General features: G+C 44.5%; 1 protein-coding gene across 6 annotated transcripts in view; it reads left to right on the top strand.

The window, feature by feature from the left end:
- Window positions 1-19247, top strand: part of SLC8A2 (solute carrier family 8 member A2) — a 176904-nt gene that overhangs the window by 102563 nt on the left and 55094 nt on the right. The window contains exon 1 of one of the 6 annotated variants that reach the window (XM_056541534.1): window positions 16169-16210. The exons of 4 other annotated variants lie outside the window; for them this stretch is intronic. The gene's annotated coding sequence lies outside the window, so the exon portion shown is untranslated. Of the gene's footprint in view, window positions 1-16168; window positions 16211-19247 lie in introns of those variants that run through there. One more of the 6 variants, XM_056541532.1, reaches the window with a different exon arrangement.

The following is a 19247-nucleotide window of genomic DNA, read 5'->3' as shown; positions in this document are numbered from 1 at the left end:
TGATTAAGATTTTTTAATAGAAGTAATTTACAAATATGTTTAACTTTCTGGCACCAGTTGATTTAAAAGAAAAAAGGTTTTCAATGGAGTACCCCTTTAATGTTAAAAATACTGCCGCAACCTTTCTGTGATTTTGTGGACACATTTTTTTTATGAAATATGCATGAAATACACTTTATGAACTTAGCCTGTTAAGATAAGACAATTTCCCATGATAGAAACACATGTCTCTAAACAAATCATACCGTTACCAAATAACACCGGTATATAAGGAGGAAAAACATCACATGTATTACCAACATACTGTTACTGACCAAATCCAATATACTGAGATCAATATTATCAATAATACCAGTATACAAGGAGGAATATTATCACCATACATATTACTATCATACTGTTACTGATCAAATCCTGTAAACTGACCAATATTACCAATAATACCAGTATATAAGGAGGAATATTATCACCATACATATTACCATCATACGGTTACTGACCAAATCCTGTAAACTGACCAATATTACCAGTATACAAGGAGGAATATTATCACCATTTATATTACCATCATACTGTTACTGACCATATCCTGTAAATTGAGACCAATACTACCAATAATACCAGTATACAAGGAGATATCATAACCATACATATTACCATCATACTGTTACTGACCAAATCCTGTAAACTGACCAATATTACCAATAATACCAGTATACAAGGAGATATCATAACCATACATATTACCATCATACTGTTACTGACCAAATCCTGTAAGCTGACCAATATTACCAAAAATACCAGTATACAAGGAGGAATATTATCACCATTTATATTACCATCATACTGTTACTGACCATATCATGTAAATTGAGACCAATATTACCAATAATACCAGTATACAAGGAGATATCATAACCATACATATTACCATCATACTGTTACTAACCAAATCCTGTATACTGAGATCAATATTACCAATAATACCAGTATACAAGGAGCAATATTATTACCATACATATTACCATCATACTGTTACTGACCAAATCCTGTATGCTGAGACCAATATCACCAATACCAGTATACAAGTGAGAATAGCACACCATGACCACTACCATTACCACCACATATGTTCAGTGTATAAAAACCACAGAACATATATCTGCCAATATCCCCCATATATAGCCCACATAGTAGTGACCCCTGCTCTATACAGGCTCTGCAAACCGAACAAGTGATTACAGTGCAGTTACATGTACTGACTCACAGGAGGTGTCTTCTTGGAGTCGCTCTCTTCTCTTTCCTTCTCTGTCTTGCTCAGACCGTCATGAAGTCTTCTTCCAACCTTTAAATGAGTCGTGACCACAGAATCTGCCAGACAACAAACATATTAGCCTTGCACTTTTTAACATCATTCCCCATCTGTCCCTACCCTCAATGCCCTAGGTAATGCCCCCAGTAGACAGGGTAGAGAATCTACCCAATAAGGTAGAAGCCCCTAGTAGGGTGGTAATGCCCCCAGTAGGTAGATTGTAGGTAATGCCCCCAGTAAGTAGTGCCCCAGGTAGGTTATGCCCCCCATAGGTACCAAGTTATGCCTCCAGGTAGGTTGTAGCTTAGAAGCCCCTAGTAGGGTGGTAATGCCCCCAAAAGGTAGGCAGTAGGTAATTTCCCCAGTAGGTAGTGCCCCCCAGGTAGGTTATACCCCCAGGAGGTAGTAGATAAGGCTCAAAATAGGTAAGGTACCCAGTAGGTAGTGATCCAGGTAGGTAAGGTCCAGTAGATAGTGCCCCCAGGTAGTTAATTCCCCTAATAGGTAGGGCCTTCTGTAGGTAGTGACCCCAGGTAGGTAATGCCCATAAAAGGTAGTTTCCCGGACTTCCGGTTCCGGCACGGCCGATGTAGGAGCCTCTGCAGTGAGCTCCCGCACCTCCCCAGCTTGTACCTGCCAGTACCCGGCTCCATACGCCCTCTCGCCCCAGTGAAAGGCCCCCAGAGATGCCGCTCACCTCCAGGTATGGAGCGCTTCATTCAGCGCAGTGGAGGTCCGCCCACAACGCCGCCACCGGCCTCCACCATGAAATCAGCCGGCGGCTCACCTAAAATGGCCGCGCTTGATAATAACGCAGTGCCACGGGCGGCCTGCGCTGCACTCCCACAGCCTCTTAAGCCCTCTCCACACACTGAGGACTCTCAGGGGGAAATGGAGGTCACTTTGCCAGCCCCCTCACCTGCCAGTGCCTTACTTCCAGGACAGGTGGATAATGCAGATAACAGGGGCATATATAACATCTCTGAGAATGCAGCACCAGCAAGCCAGCCTCTGATCTCACAAGGACTGCCAGTACACATTGACTATCAAATGCTGGCCACTGAAATGGCACTCCGCATTACACCTAATGTGCAACAGATAGTGGAGGAAGTTCTTAAAGCTACCTTACAGAACCTGACTTTGGAGGTGTCTGCTCATACAGGGCGAATCACTGATGTGGAGCAGAGGGTGTCACACTTGGAGGATGGTGATTCTATTATGGAACGACGATTGAAAGCGGCAGAAGTTGAACTGTTCAGAGTATCGGAGAAAATGGAGGACCTTGAAAACAGGTCCAGAAGGAATAACCTGCGTATAGTGGGTGTACAAGAATCTATACACCCCGCTGATCTACAACGGTTCTGTGAGAGGGACTTACCCAAAACACTGGGCCTGTTGCACCCCTGCCGGGTGGAAAGGGCACACAGGATCGGCCCGCCTCCAGATCCGTCTTCAAATGGTCTTGCAGCTTTGGCACATCGCCCTCGGCAAGTAATTTTGAAACTCCTGGACTTCAATGATAAGGTGCAGATATTGCGTGCTTACAGACGACTGTCCCAACCCCTTGTAGTCCAGGGTATGAGCCTTCTCATATTTGAAGATTTCTCTGTGGAGGTGGCTAAACGGAGACGAGCTTTCAGCACTGTTACGCCGAGCGCTCCGGGTCCCCGTTCCTCCCCGGAGCGCCCGCCTCATCTTCGTTGTTGCAGCGCCCCGGTCAGATCCACTGATGCGCACCCCGGCCCCCGTACCTGACTCGCTCTCCCTCGGTCCTGTCCCGGCGCGCGCGGCCCCGCTCCCTAGGGCGCGCGCGCGCCGGGTCTCTGCGATTTAAAGGGCCAGTGCACCAATGATGGTGCCTGGCCCAATCTTCCCAATTAGCTTAATTGGTAATCACCTGTGCACTTCCCTATATTACCTCACTTCCCTTGCACTCCCTTGCCGGATCTTGTTGCACTTGTGCCTAGTGAAAGCGTTCCCTTGTCTGTTCCTAGTCCGTGTTCCTGACCTCCTGCCGTTGCCCCTGACTACGATCCTTGCCGCCTGCCCCCGACCTTCTGCTACGTCCGACCTTGCTTCTGCCTACTCCCTTGTACCACGCCTATCTTCAGCATCTTCAGCAGCCAGAGAGGTGAGCCGTTGCTAGTGGATACGACCTGGTCACTACCGCCGCAGCAAGACCATCCCGCTTTGCGGCGGGCTCTGGTGAAAACCTGTAGTGGCTTAGAACCGGTCCACTAGCACGGTCCTCGCTATCCCTCTCTGGCACAGAGGATCCACTACCTGCCAGCCGGCATCGTGACAGTAGATCCGGCCATGGATCCCGCTGAAGTTCCTCTGCCAGTTGTCGCTGACCTCACCACGGTGGCCGCCCAGCAAGCCCGACAGATCGCCCTTCTAACCCGTCAGCTGTCGGAAATGTCCACCATTTCGCACCAACTTCAGTCGCAACTTCTCCAGCAATCTTCTCCTCCGCCAGCTCCTGCACCTCCTCCGCAGCGAGTGGCCACTCCTAGCCTCCGCCTGTCCTTGCCGGACAAATTTAATGGGGACTCTAAGTATTGCCGTGGCTTTCTTTCGCAATGTTCCCAGCACTTGGAGATGATGTCGGACCAGTTTCCTACTGAAAGGTCTAAGGTGGCTTTCGTGTTCTGCCTTCTGTCTGGAAAAGCCCTGTCATGGGCCGCACCGCTCTGGGACCGCAATGACCCCGTCACTGCCTCTGTACACTCCTTCTTCTCGGAAATTCGAAGTGTCTTTGAGGAACCTGCCCGAGCTTCTTCAGCCGAGATTGCCCTGCTGAACCTGGCCCAGGGTGTTTCTTCCGTTGGCGAGTACGCCATTCAGTTCCGTGCTCTTGCTTACGAGTTGTCCTGGAATAGTGAGATTCTCTGCGCGACCTTTAAAAAAGGCCTATCCAGCAACATTAAAGATGTTCTGGCCGCACGAGAGACTCCTGCTGACCTACATGAACTCATTCATCTAGCCACTCGCATTGACATGCGTTCTTCCGGATGGCGTCTGGAGCTCCGCCTGGATATGGACTTTGTTCGCACGAAGCGTTTTTTCTCTCCGGCTCCTCTCTCCTCTGGTCCTCTGCAATCTGTTCCTGTGCTTCCCGCCGCGGAGGCTATGCAAGTTGACCGGTCTTGCTTGACACCTCAAGAGAGGACACGACGCCGCATGGAGAATCTTTGCCTGTACTATGCCGGTACCGAACACTTCCTGAAGGATTGTCCTATCCGTCCTCCCCGCCTGGAAAGACGTACGCTGACTCCGCACAAAGGTGACACAGTTCTTGATGTCAACTCTGCTTCTCCACGCCTTACTGTGCCTGTGCGGATATCTGCCTCTACCTTCTCCTTCTCTACTATGCTCTTCTTGGACTCCGGATCTGCAGGAAAATTTTTTTTGGCCTCTCTCATCAACAGGTTCTACGTTCCTGTGACCAGTCTCGCCAGACCCCTCTACATCTATTGTTTTTACAATAAAAGATTGGACTGTCTCGTACGTTTCCACACAGAACCCCTCCTAATTTGCATCGGACCTCATCACGGAAAAATTGAGTTTGTTTTCCTCAGGTTCTTTGGCCCCAAGAAGAGGGGGAGACCCAAGGGGGGGGGGTACTGTTACGCCGAGCGCTCCGGGTCCCCGTTCCTCCCCGGAGCGCCCGCCTCATCTTCGTTGTTGCAGCGCCCCGGTCAGATCCACTGACCGGGTGCGCTGCGGTCCCGCCTTCAGCCGGGATGCGATTCGCGATGCGGATAGCGCCCGCTCGCGATGCGCACCCCGGCCCCCGTACCTGACTCGCTCTCCCTCGGTCCTGTCCCGGCGCGCGCGGCCCCGCTCCCTAGGGCTCGCGCGCGCCGGGTCTCTGCGATTTAAAGGGCCAGTGCACCAATGATGGTGCCTGGCCCAATCTTCCCAATTAGCTTAATTGGTAATCACCTGTGCACTTCCCTATATTACCTCACTTCCCTTGCACTCCCTTGCCGGATCTTGTTGCACTTGTGCCTAGTGAAAGCGTTCCCTTGTCTGTTCCTAGTCCGTGTTCCTGACCTCCTGCCGTTGCCCCTGACTACGATCCTTGCCGCCTGCCCCCGACCTTCTGCTACGTCCGACCTTGCTTCTGCCTACTCCCTTGTACCACGCCTATCTTCAGCATCTTCAGCAGCCAGAGAGGTGAGCCGTTGCTAGTGGATACGACCTGGTCACTACCGCCGCAGCAAGACCATCCCGCTTTGCGGCGGGCTCTGGTGAAAACCTGTAGTGGCTTAGAACCGGTCCACTAGCACGGTCCTCGCTATCCCTCTCTGGCACAGAGGATCCACTACCTGCCAGCCGGCATCGTGACAAGCACCATCTGTACTGCACTCTTTAAAGCCAAATACAGATTCCAGTTACAGTATCCTGCTATATTGCGAGTGTTCCACCCTGACGGATCTATTTCCACCTATAAATCTCCAGAAGCCGCTTCCTCATCTTTGGAACAAATCCTGAATTCCTCGTCCAGAAGATCTGCACGCGCTACCCCGAGTAGGAGGTCCCGCTCTTCCAGGCGAGATGACCGCTCCAGATCACCTGCCAGAGATGTAGCATGCCCTCCTGCGCCGAGAAGTCGCCGACGTAGACAACGCTCTCCAAGGAATGGACACGGCGGGGAACGCACCTCCTCACCAGACTGAGACTTGTATTCCTTTTTGCACTGCCTCGCTGACTGATCCTCCTTTTGGACAGACCGACCACAACGCAATCCACTGGGAACAGGTTTTTTTCTTCTTCTCCTATTACTCTATTATGTTTGTATATTTTTTTCTTTTTGCGGAGGGGGCTTACCATTGCAAGAGGCCAAGATTGGACACTACTTCTCCCTGGGTTAGCGTGTCTCTAACATGTGTTCTAACGTTGATATCACCGGGTCTCGGAGCCGACTAGGGAGGGGGAGGGGGCGGGGGGCCTCATTGCCCTGTTGTTTTTGATGCTACCTATGTCGCCTTAAAAAAGGAAGTCCCTTAACCCGACCTGGTGCGATTGGTTCCATCTGTCGGCCCACTGGGTTCTCATTAGTGTTTTTTTGATGGTTTTTGTTTATCTTTTCATTATGATGACTATGTTGCATTATTCTCCACGCTGTTTTTCTTTACAGGACATGGGTTTCATACTACACACTAAAGCTACACGTTATTGTCAGAACACACATTGGTTTCTTTTAGTCACTACTATGACATGCCTTCTTCCGACTGCATATTCTTTAGTGTTTTCTGATATATATCTGCCGGTCTCATTAGCGGGGTATTGTTATGCTTAAAGTTATATCCTGGAATGTGAAGGGCCTTAGGTCCCCACACAAACGGAGATTGTTTTTACGCTTCCTGAAGAGGTCCTATTCTCCAGATATTGTGTTATTACAAGAAACCCACCTAACAGACCAGGATTTCTTCAGGATGCGTCAACAATGGGTGGGTCAGGTTTACGGGTCCTCCGCCAAAGACGGCAAAGCGGGAGTCCTCACACTATTGCACAAGTCATTTGCCTTTTCTCTTATCCCTCACAGTACTGACTCGGACGGCAGAGTATCACACCTCACCATAGAACACAATGGGGAAATCCTGAGCCTATACAATATTTACGCACCTAATGGGGAGAATGGCTCTTTTTTAGGGAATTGGCTAGTGAGATCCAATCGGATACAGTAGACAGGAAACTGATAGGGGGCAACCTAAACACCGTTCTGGATGTCCGAGTAGATCGGAACAACCCTAATGTTCATAACCCATTACCGAGAGCTCGGGATTGTATTCTCGCACCCTTCATAGACCAATTGGGCTTAGTAGATGCCTGGAGACTTGTCCATCCGGACGATAGAGAGTTTACGCATCTCTCCAGTATCCACAGATCATGGTCGAGAATAGATTATTTTCTTATGAGCATTGAGTTGAGCTACCGGTTGTGTTCGGTGGACATTGGAGATCTGGCATTATCAGACCATGCCCCAATGATCTTACATCTATTTCCCTCTTGCCCCAAGGGAACTGATATACTCTGGAGATTTCCTTCCTATCTGACAAAAGACGAGGACTTCGTGGAGTTGCTCAGGGCTTGGTGGTTAGAATTTGCGACTACTAATGACTCACACAGGCAACACCCAGTATTGTTCTGGGAAACAGGGAAGGCAGTCCTCAGGGGATGGTTGATAGCCCATATCTCGGCACTAAAGCGCAAATCCCGCACACAACTTCTCGCCACCAGCTCTCGCCTAAGGGAAGCCTACGCTCTTTTTCTTAATTCCCCAAACGAATCCCATAAGGAGACATGGAAGCAGGCCAAATCTGACTACGAGATATGGCTAGACAGACATGAACGTATGAAAAGATCCCAATTTGAGGTTGATCTCTTCCGTCACGGCAACAAAGCTGGACGTCTTTTGGCTGGCCTGGCGAAAGGGAGACAGCCCCCCTCCCACATAACTACACTTAGGGACTCCACGGGTACTTTAAAACACGACCCTCACGCCATTAATAAAATATTGGAAAACTTTTATGCCACATTATATGCAGACTCCCCTTCTAACCTACTGGCAGGAGAAACATTTTTGAGGAGTCTTGATCTCCCCTCTCTGTCGGATGACCAGAGGGAGGTGCTTAATGCTCCAGTCACGGAGGCAGAAATTCAGGCCGTCATCCGCAACCTACATAACAATAAAGCGCCAGGCCCTGACGGGTACACCGGGGAATTCTTTAAATCGCTTTTACCACAACTTTCACCATTACTTACCGATGTATACAAGGAATTTCTATCTACGGGCAATATCCCTGATGAAGCTTCTATGGCCTACATTAAAGTATTGCCTAAAAAGGGTAAAGACTTAAGGGATCCCGGCTCATACAGACCCATATCATTGATAAACCAGGATGTCAAAATCTTGTCCAAAATTCTAGCAGACAGACTGGCGAGGTTCATGCCGACACTAGTGGGTACCCACCAGGTAGGCTTTATCAGACAACGATCCGCAACCATGAATATCAGAACGGTCATGGCGGTCTTGGACCGACTCCAGCATAGCCCTCAACCGGGAGATCGGCCAGCGCTATTGGCTCTTGATGCCGAAAAGGCGTTCGATAATTTGAGATGGGACTGGTTGGGGATGGTGCTGGACCGGGCGGGCCTGCACGGCGCGTTTCGTAATTATTTAACGGGAGTATACAGGGCGCCCACGGCCAGGATCTACACGCCAGGGATACTGTCATCACCCATTACGTTATTTAAAGGAACGAGACAGGGTTGCCCTCTTTCGCCCCTTCTCTTCGACCTTGCCTTGGAACCTCTAGCGCGATCATTACTGACATCCCCAGTGTACAAGGGCATCAATGTCGGAGAGCGGGAGGTGAAACTCACCATGTTCGCAGATGACATTTTGCTCTTCTTAAATGACCCAGACACCTCATTGTATGTGATTCTTGACCACCTAACCCTCTTTGGCACCTTCTCGGGATATAGGGTCAACGTCTCCAAATCGGAATTACTTCCACTGGGGGTACACCCGCCGCAGTGGGGGGATAACATAACTCAATTGGGTATACGCATAGCGGATTCCTCGGTTACCTATTTGGGGATCAAAGTATGAAAAACTCCTGATACGATTTATTCGCTTAACTTCCCCCCAATCATTTCCAAAATATGCACTGAACTGACAAGATGGCATGGCCTTCCTCTAACCTTCATGGGGAGATGTCATTTAGTTAAAATGATTAGTTTCGCGAGGCTCCTATATCCACTCCAGACCTTACCACTACTCCTTAAACACGCAGATATACGTAAATTAAATTCGGCCTTCACTAAATTTATTTGGGCGGGCAAGTGTCCATGCATTGGTCTACACAAATTAATGCTAGACAAGCAGGAGGGGGGGACTGAATTTCCCTAACGTGAGGGGATACAATCTTTCTTGCTTGTTTCGTTTTGTGATCGATTGGATCCATGGCTCTTCCTTTCATGTGGTAGGCGATTTGGAAAAGGTGCTGACGCACCCCTGGGATCTGCGGATTCTGTTACACACCGCTTATGCGAAACTGCCCAGCTTAACGAAACGATCTGTCCTTTTAAGGGACACCGTGGCCACATGGAAGGAAGTTCGTAAATTATTTAAGCTACCATTCCTGGTCTCTAAATATCATCCGTTGACTTGTCATCCCGAATTGCCTGTAAGCATCCCTACACACACATTAACTTTGTGGGAACACCAGGGTCTATCTTCTGCATGTGATCTTATTGATAAACCCAACAAACGCTGGCTATCCCCTCAAACCTTATTGCACACCTTTCAATTACCACCGTCCCATATATTCCCATTAAATCAGTTATATTCTTTTTTTTCCTCACGCTTACGCAACCATGAGATAGAAACACATGACCATGCCCTAGATTACCTTATTGGTTCGGTCCCTCATAAGCTGTCAATATCCTCCATATACGCGACACTTAAAAAGGTGTTGATCAAGACGGACCCCTCTAAAATATTTGCTTCCTGGTCCAAATGGATCCCTGATGTGGATATCTCTGACTGTGTATTACGTGGGTGGTCGATCATTCGTAGGTGTGTCATTAATGAACGATGGCGAGAAACGTATTTTAAACTTGCTCATAGGGCGATCTATGGTTTTAACATCTTACCGACTCCCAATTTCCCTGCCTGCCCCAAATGTTCCACTCCCCTAACTGACCTTTGGCATGGCATTTGGACATGTTCTCACATAGTACCCTACTGGAGAATGCTGCTCACCTATATTACACAAACATGGAATGTGACTCTACCTAACTCCCCAAGAGCTCTACTGTTTCATCAATTCAGACCACCTGACCCTGACCACTCACGACAATCCCTACCGAAAGTACCCCAATTGGTCCATATTATACTATTGGTGGCATTGAGATGTATTTTTGATTCATGGCTGTCATCCTTACCACCTACTATTTCTATGGTGACTTCCCAAATGAAGCGTCTATGCAACCTCGATAGGCTTGACTCGGAGAGACATAAGACCGCACGCACTACCAAATTCTTTGATAAGTGGGAAGTGTTTATTCTAGAGCATTATTCAACAGACGAAATTGCAGAAATAGTTAGGCCCTTCAGCTCCACTGAGTGGTACTGTTTGGGAGTCATCGGGAATACTTTGGGGGCCTTACAACTTCCATCATGAATACACCATTGCCATATCCGACAAGGGGGTACACATTCACAATGTTTATGTATACTCGTTTGAATGGGATTCTTGAACTGTGTAGCTCTACTGTTGTGTTGATATGATGAATACTGTTCTGACTACATACTGCTCATGTACCAGTCCATATATCCACATGCCCTAATGACCCTATTGCACAGCTCTGTATCCAAATGGCGAATGTTTTGCTCTATCGTTGGATTGTTATACTGTTTTTCTTTTCTTTTTCTTGAAAATTTTCAATAAAATGTGTTTAAAAAAAAAAAAAGGTAGTTTCCCTAGGTAGGTAATGCCCCCAGTAGGTAGTTTCTCCAGGTAGAATGTGCCCCAGTAGGTAGTGTCCCCAGGTTGGGGTTAGGGGTTGGCGGCAGGCCAATTTTCTGCGGTTCAAGTAGGCTGAAGGTAAATTAAATTTAAAGGGAACCAATCAGCAGATTTTAGCATATATAAAGCTTGGCAATGCCTTATATATGATAAAATCTTTATCCTCACCATCCCCGGGGACGTTTGTGCCCCTTACCAGCTCCATTTGCTGCTGCCATGGCCCCACCCTGACGACTTGAATGACGGCTTGGGCCACAGGTCTGCTCCCTAAGCTGTGGGGCGAGGGCATGGCCGCAGAGAAAGGAGCTGGTAAGTGAAAGTCCCCGCCCCGGGGACTACTTGCTGGGTGGCCGGGGGGGGGGGGGGGGGGGACGACGACGACGACTTTATAACTTAATATCTTCACCATCCTTGGGGGCACAAACATCTCACGGGGATGGGGAGGATAATGATTTTAGCATATATAACGCATTGCCAAGCATTATATATGCTAACATTTTCTGATTGGTTCCCTTTAAAAGAAAAAAAAAAAAAAGAAGGCTGTGGGGGACAGCCTTCTTCTTTTTTTTTCCCCTCTGGCTCTGCATATCTGCCTCTATATCTATCTATCTATCTATCTATCTATATGCCTCTATATCTATCTTATATTCAGGGGCAGACTGAAAGGTTGGGCAGCCGGGCACCCGAGGGACTGTGCCTGAGAGGGGGTCTCAGGCACAGTCCCTCGGGTGCCCGGCTGCCCAACCTGTCAGTCTGCCCCTGAATATAAGATAGATATAGAGGCATATAGATAGATAGATAGATAGATAGATAGATAGATAGATATAGAGGCATATAGATAGAGAGATATAGAGGCATATAGATAGATAGATAGATAGATAGATAGATATAGAGGCATATAGATAGATAGATATAGAGGCATATAGATATATAGATAGATATAGAGGCACATAGATAGATATAGAGGCACATAGATAGATAGATAGATATAGAGGCATATAGATAGAGATAGATAGCTATAGAGGCATATAGTTAGATAAATAGATAAAAGTAACGGTGGGGCAGCACAACCGGGAAGGGAAATATGTGGTGGGTGCCAGCAGTTTATTGTCCCATTGTAACGGGTCAAAGGTAGACAATCAAAGTAAAAAAATTCTGCAGCACTCCAAAATAGATGCAAAAGGTGGTGGATTTATTAGCCTGACGGCATAGCGAAGTTTCGGCTGCCCGCTTGCAGCCTTTCTCAAGCTTGAGAAAGGCTGCAATCGGGCAGCCGAAATGTAGCTATGCCGTCAGGCTAATAAATCCACCACCTTTTGCATCTATTTTGGAGTAGTGTTGCTCGCGAATATTCGCAATGTGAATTTTATTCGCGAATATAGCACTATGTATTTGTAATTACGAATATTCGGTTTTTTTTCACAGTACACATCACAGTGATCATCCCTCTCTGCTTCCAGCTTGTGTGGTGTAAAGAAGGCTCTAATACTACTGTGTGAGACCGGCGTGCGAATTTTCTTATGCTAATTTCTGTATATGCTAATTTTCGCATATGTTCATTTCTGCATACGCAAATTTTCGCATATGCGAATATAAAACGAGAATATTACGAATATGCGAATTTAGCGAATATATGACAAATATTCGACCATATATTCGCGAATTCGAATATGGCCTATGCCGCTCAACACTATTTTGGAGTGCTGCGGAATTTTTTTACTTTTTTTTTTTACTTAGATAAATAGATAGATAGATATAGAGGCATATAGCTCGATAGATAGATAGATAAATATAGAGGCATATAGCTTGATAGATAGATAACCATAGAATAAGTTGGTCAGCACTATTGATTCCAAACTATTATACGGACCTGGCTTACAGGTGCAGGCTGCTGGGCTAAATATACAGCAACAGGAGAATACAGCAGCACACAGCAGGATATAGATAAAACATGAGTATATAGATGAAACATGAAAAGCTATACAGCTGTAGTGCAATAAATGAAAATATGAAACTATAAAATTATGAGGTACTTAGTTTGCAAATTTGGCGGCCAAATAGCGTGGACCATCCCACCACGGTAAGGAGACCTCATTTTGGGACGGACCCTACACTGTGAATATGCTTCTGTGTGAACAGTTCAACAGGCATTGCAAGGTCTGAAACATCCAAGGCACCTTAGATAGATAGATATGAAATAGATAGATATGAGATAGATAGATATGAAATAGATAGATAGATATGAGATAGATAGATATGAAATAGATAGATAGATATGAGATAGATAGATAGATAGATAGGAGATAGATGGATATGATATAGATAGATAGATATGAGATAGATAGATGGATATGATATAGATAGATAGATATGAGATAGATAGATATGAGATAGATAGATATGAGATAGATAGATATGAGATAGATATGAGATAGATATGAGATAGATAGATAGATAGATATGAGATAGATAGATAGATAGATAGATAGATAGATAGATAGGAGATAGATGGATATGATATAGATAGATATATATGAGATAGATAGATAGATATGAAATAGATAGATAGATATGAGATAGATAGATAGATATGAAATAGATAGATAGATATGAGATAGATAGATAGATAGATAGATAGATCCACTGCTGTATCCACTTCTGGTCTGCGACTGGGACCGGTTTCTGGTCTGTGTGCACCCGTCTATTGGAATACTATTGCTCGGTTGTGCGGCCTTGAAAGTTTGTTTTGCTTGATAGATAGATAGATAGATAGATAGATAGTTATGAGAAAGAGAGAGAGAGATGATTGATAGACAGACAGATAGAGAAACAAAGATGGCTGTAGCTTTCAAAAATAGTGAAAAACCATGTGGGTAGCTCTATTCCATATTAAAATACAGGTGCGACGTTTCAAGCATGAAAAACACTGCACAGGCAGCTAAAACGTCGCACCTGTATTTTAATATGGAATAGAGCTACCCACATGGTTTTTCACTATTTTTGAAAGCTGCAGCCATCTTTGTTTTATTGTCTGGACTTGGGCCTTGCGAACAGAGCTGAAAGGCTGCCTCCACCTACTTTTTTTTCTGGTTGTGCTGCTGCTCCGTTATCTAGATAGATAGATAGATAGATAGATAGATAAGTGTTTCCCAACCAGGGTGCCTCAAGCTGTTGCAAAACTACAATTCCCAGCATGCGCACACAGCCAAATGCATGCTGGGAGTTGTAGTTATGTAAAAGTTGGAGGCACCCCTTTTAGGAAACACTGAGATAGATAGATAGATAGATAGATATGAGATGGATAGATATGAGATGGATGGATAGATAGATAGATAGATAGATAGATAGATATGAGATGGATGGACAGATAGATAGATATGAGAGAGATATGAGATGGATGGACAGATAGATATGATATAGATAAGAGATAGATAGATATGAGATAGATATGAGATAGATAAGAGATAGATAGATATATAGATATGATATAGATATGAGATAGATAGATATGAGATAGATAGATATGATATAGATAGATAGATATGAGATAGATAGATAGATAGATATGAGATATATAGATAGATATGAGATAGATAGATATGAGATAGATAGATATGATATAGATAGATAGATATGAGATAGATAGATATGAGATAGATAGATATGAGATAGATAGATATGATATAGATAGATAGATATGAGATAGATAGATATGAGATAGATAGATATGATATAGATAGATATGACATAGATATATATGACATAGATAGATAGATATGAGATAGATAGATATGACATAGATATATATGAGATAGATAGATATGAGATAGATAGATATGAGATAGATAGATATGAGATAGATAGATATGAGATAGATATGAGATAGATAGATAGATAGATAGATATGAGATAGATATGAGATAGATAGATAGATAGGATCAGTGTTTCCCAACCAGGGTGCCTCCAGCTGTTACAAAACTACAAAACACAGGATGCCCACACAGCCAAAGGCATGCTGGAAGTTGTAGTTTTGCAACAGCTGGAGGCACCCTGGTAGGGAAACACTGAGATAGATAGAAAGTGACTTACTGTACATAGCAGCAGCTGTGGGCAGAGGAAGGCTTCATTTTCCTGTGGGCAGCTATATTGGTGAAGCAGGAAATACAGCATGGAACACAGGGGGTCATGTGATGGAGGGGGAGGAGCTTCCATCTCTGCTGCTCTCTTCCTCCCAGAGTCTGTGCGGCCCCAGCGCTGATCTAAAGGGCCTGAAGGGGAAAAATGTATCATAACTTAGTTTAGATAGTAAGGGTCTATGGGGGTTTATAAAGCTTAATCCAGGATTCCCATGAGGCTGTACACTCATCTCTTTTTCCCTTTTGACCAAAAAATATTAGCTCATAGTTATAATGAGATAGCAGTGTATTTATTAATTCGTTAATGTGTGGAATCTCTTTTGATTTCCATTTGGAGGCTAGTAACATTTTATATGACAAACATATGTGTACAATCGGAGTTTGTATGTTTTTTGGGAGATCTTCCAGACCCAGAAGTAATAGAAGTAATTCATCTTTAGGTTGTGAGCAATGAGGGATCAATTTCAAAATCATACTTTTTACTTCTGAAACAAAGGTAACTATGGCCGGACAAGTGAGGAAGATATGTTTTAGGGAGCCTTGTTCCCCACAATCCCTCCAACATAGTGGCGACAGGTGAGGAAAAATCAAAGATAATTTTTTAGGTGTGTAGTACCATCTATTGACAAACTTGCATATATGTTACATTTCTTATGTTTATAAAATTCAATAAAAACATTGTGAAACTGAAGGGGAAAAATGATAAGAATAGAAAAGACCCTGGCAGCAGCAGACCGCCCCTCAGACTCAGCCGCTGTCCGACCTGTCAGTTGTCCCTGAGAGCGGCCCTGGGCACAGCTCTTAAAGGACTACTGTAGTGGTACACTTTTACATATGCCGGGCCTCAAAAATAAACAAAATAAAGTCATACATACCTTCCTACGAGCCCCCGTTGGTCCGGCACAGGCCTCACGGTCCGGCAGTGCTGACGTCATTCCACTTCCTGGGGACGGGGACGCCGCAGAGCCGTCGGCGTATCACCGGCAGTAGCGATGTCCCGCCCCGGGCCAGTGATAGGCTGAGCCCACTGTCATGTAAGAAGCCGGCCAGAGCTCCTTATATGACAGTTGGCTTAGCCTATCACCGACCGGGCAGGACATCGCTGAGGCCAGTTATACGCCGACGGCTCTGCGGCGTCCCCGTCCCCAGGAAGTGGAATGAGGTTAGCACTGCCGGACCGTGAGGCCTGTGCCGGACCAACAGGGGCTAGTAGGAAGGTATGTATGAGTTTATTTTGTTTGAGGCACGGGCATATATAAAAGTGTACCACTACAGTTGTCCTTTAAAGCTGTGGCTGTAAACTGCTATGTTCAGAGCAGGGAGGAGAACAGCTCAGCCCACGGACTGCCGAGGCCCACCGGGAAAATGCCGCTTTGCCCGATGGCCAGTCCGGCACTGTGTACACCAGTCATACATATATGTATTGTACACCAGTCATACATACATGTATTGTACACCAGTCATACATACATATACTGTACACCAGTCATACATACATGTACTGTACATCAGTCATACATACATGCACTGTATATCAGTCATACATACATGTACTGTACACCATTCATACATACATGTATTGTACACCAGTCATACATACATATACTGTACACCAGTCATACATACATGTACTGTACATCAGTCATACATACATATACTGTACACCATTCATACATACATGTATTGTACACTAGTCATACATATATGTATTGTACACCAGTCATACATACATGCACTATACACCAGTCATACATACATGTACTGTAATCAGTCATACATACATGCACTGTATATCAGTCATACATACATGTACTGTACACCATTCATACATACATGTATTGTACACCAGTCATACATACATGTATTGTACACCAGTCATACATACATGTACTGTACACCAGTCATACATACATGTATTGTACACCAGTCATACATACATACATACATACATACATATACTGTACACTAGTCATACATACATGTATTGTACACCAGTCATACATACATGTACTGTACACCAGTCATACATACATGTATTGTACACCAGTCATACATACATACATACATATACTGTACACTAGTCATACATACATGTACTGTACACCAGTCATACATACATATACTGTACACCAGTCATACATACATGTACTGTACATCAGTCATACATACATGTACTGTACATCAGTCATACATACATACATGTACTGTACATCAGTCATACATACATGTATTGTACACCAGTCATACATACATATACTGTACACCAGTCATACATACATGTATTGTACACCAGTCATACATACATACATATACTGTACACTAGTCATACATACATGTACTGTACATCAGTCATACATACATGCACTGTATATCAGTCATACATACATGCACTGTATATCAGTCATACATACATGTACTGTACATCAGTCATATATACATATACTGTACACCAGTCATACATACATGTATTGTACACCAGTCATACATACATACATATACTGTACACTAGTCATACATACATGTACTGTACATCAGTCATACATACATGCACTGTATATCAGTCATACATACATGCACTGTATATCAGTCATACATACATGTATTGTTCACCAGTCATACATACATATACTGTACACCAGTCATACATACATGTATTGTACATCAGTCATACATACATGTATTGTACACCAGTCATACATACATACATACATATACTGTACACTAGTCATACATACATGTACTGTACACCAGTCATACATACATGTACTGTACACCAGTCATACATACAATTACTGTACACCAGTCATACCTAGATTTACTGTACATCAGTCATAGATACATGTACTGTACACACTGCTCGGTCTCTTGTACCTCTGTCATCACGTCACAAGCTGTGAAAGCAGTCTGCTCCATTATTCCTCCCTCCACCCTTTCTGCTAGGGACAAGACCAGTGCTGTGAAGGGTGGGAGCTCATATTACTGCTCATTACATTTATGACTCATCAGATAAGGCAGCAGTAAGCCTGTTCTGATGGCTTCCTGATGCCTTATCTAATGAGTCATAAATCTAATGAGAAGTAATACATTCTTCCCCCCTTTACATCACTGGTCTCATCCTGCCCAGACAGGAGGGGATGGGGGAGGAATGCAGACTGCTTTAACAGCCTGTGACATGATGGCACAGCTACAAGGGAGAAAGCACAGCTGATAATGGAAGGTCTCTGCACTATGGCTATTAACATTATATTAGTTAGTTGCTTTATTAAAGCACCATAAACAGGTTGTTTCTTTTGCTGGACAACCCCTTTAACCCCTGATGGAAAACACTGCACACAGGTCATCTGTAACACTTTGTGCCATGCTTCACCATTTTAAGCCCTACACACATAGTAAAATTTTTACTTAAGGTATTTTTAGCTATTCTATTTGAAGTTGCTTCCACTTCTTGGGTTTTCTGTTCATTGATGAACCTTTTATACTATGTTACACCCTTTATAATAACTCTCATGTTCAGAATTTGTGGCCATTCCTTTGTCGCAATCGTAATCAGATTATCTCTCTTACTATATAATATCTTTTTCCTTTGTTTTGCTGCCATACTGGTATTGTCTTACATCTCTCCCCTGCCTGCCTTCCTCCTTCTTTCCTCCTCTTATTCCATTACATTTAATAATTCCATTGCCCCGTCGGCCACGAGTGTCTTGGGATTTTCCAAGTCTCCTTAGTAGTGTTTCTGATAAAGGAGAACACAACGGATGATGACCCTTCCTATAGTCTGGGACAACTCGGATGTTGATAATGTCATAAGAGCTGCCTGGTCACGTGATGCTATTGCAGGAAGAGACCATTAGATGCTAATAATCGTCTCTCATCTGACTGTTTATATCTGATCGAATAGAAATGCATTGTTTAAAGTCTGTAAGAAACACAAAGAAGTTAGTGTCTGGTGCACGTCTACTGTAAGTGATACAGTCAGCCATGTTGTTACTTGTGCACCAGCTGGGGTCATAATAGATATCTCATAATTGTGATAAGCATCAGTGTTAGGATTCTCTAAAATACATTATTTACCCCATATTTTCCTTCCTTCCTTGTTCTAGTGTTAGGCTGGAATCATGCATATACCTACAGTACTGTATATAGATATAATTTGGAAGTGGCAATGTAAAGGGTTGTCTACGTTAGAAGAATTCGGCTGCTTTCTTCCTAAAAACAATGCAACACCTGTCCAGGGTATTGCAGTTTATTTCCATT

This window comes from Hyla sarda, chromosome 9 (genome assembly GCF_029499605.1).
Source record: "Hyla sarda isolate aHylSar1 chromosome 9, aHylSar1.hap1, whole genome shotgun sequence".
Lineage (NCBI taxonomy): Eukaryota > Metazoa > Chordata > Amphibia > Anura > Hylidae > Hyla > Hyla sarda.
This window is presented reverse-complemented; position numbering and strand designations above follow the sequence as displayed.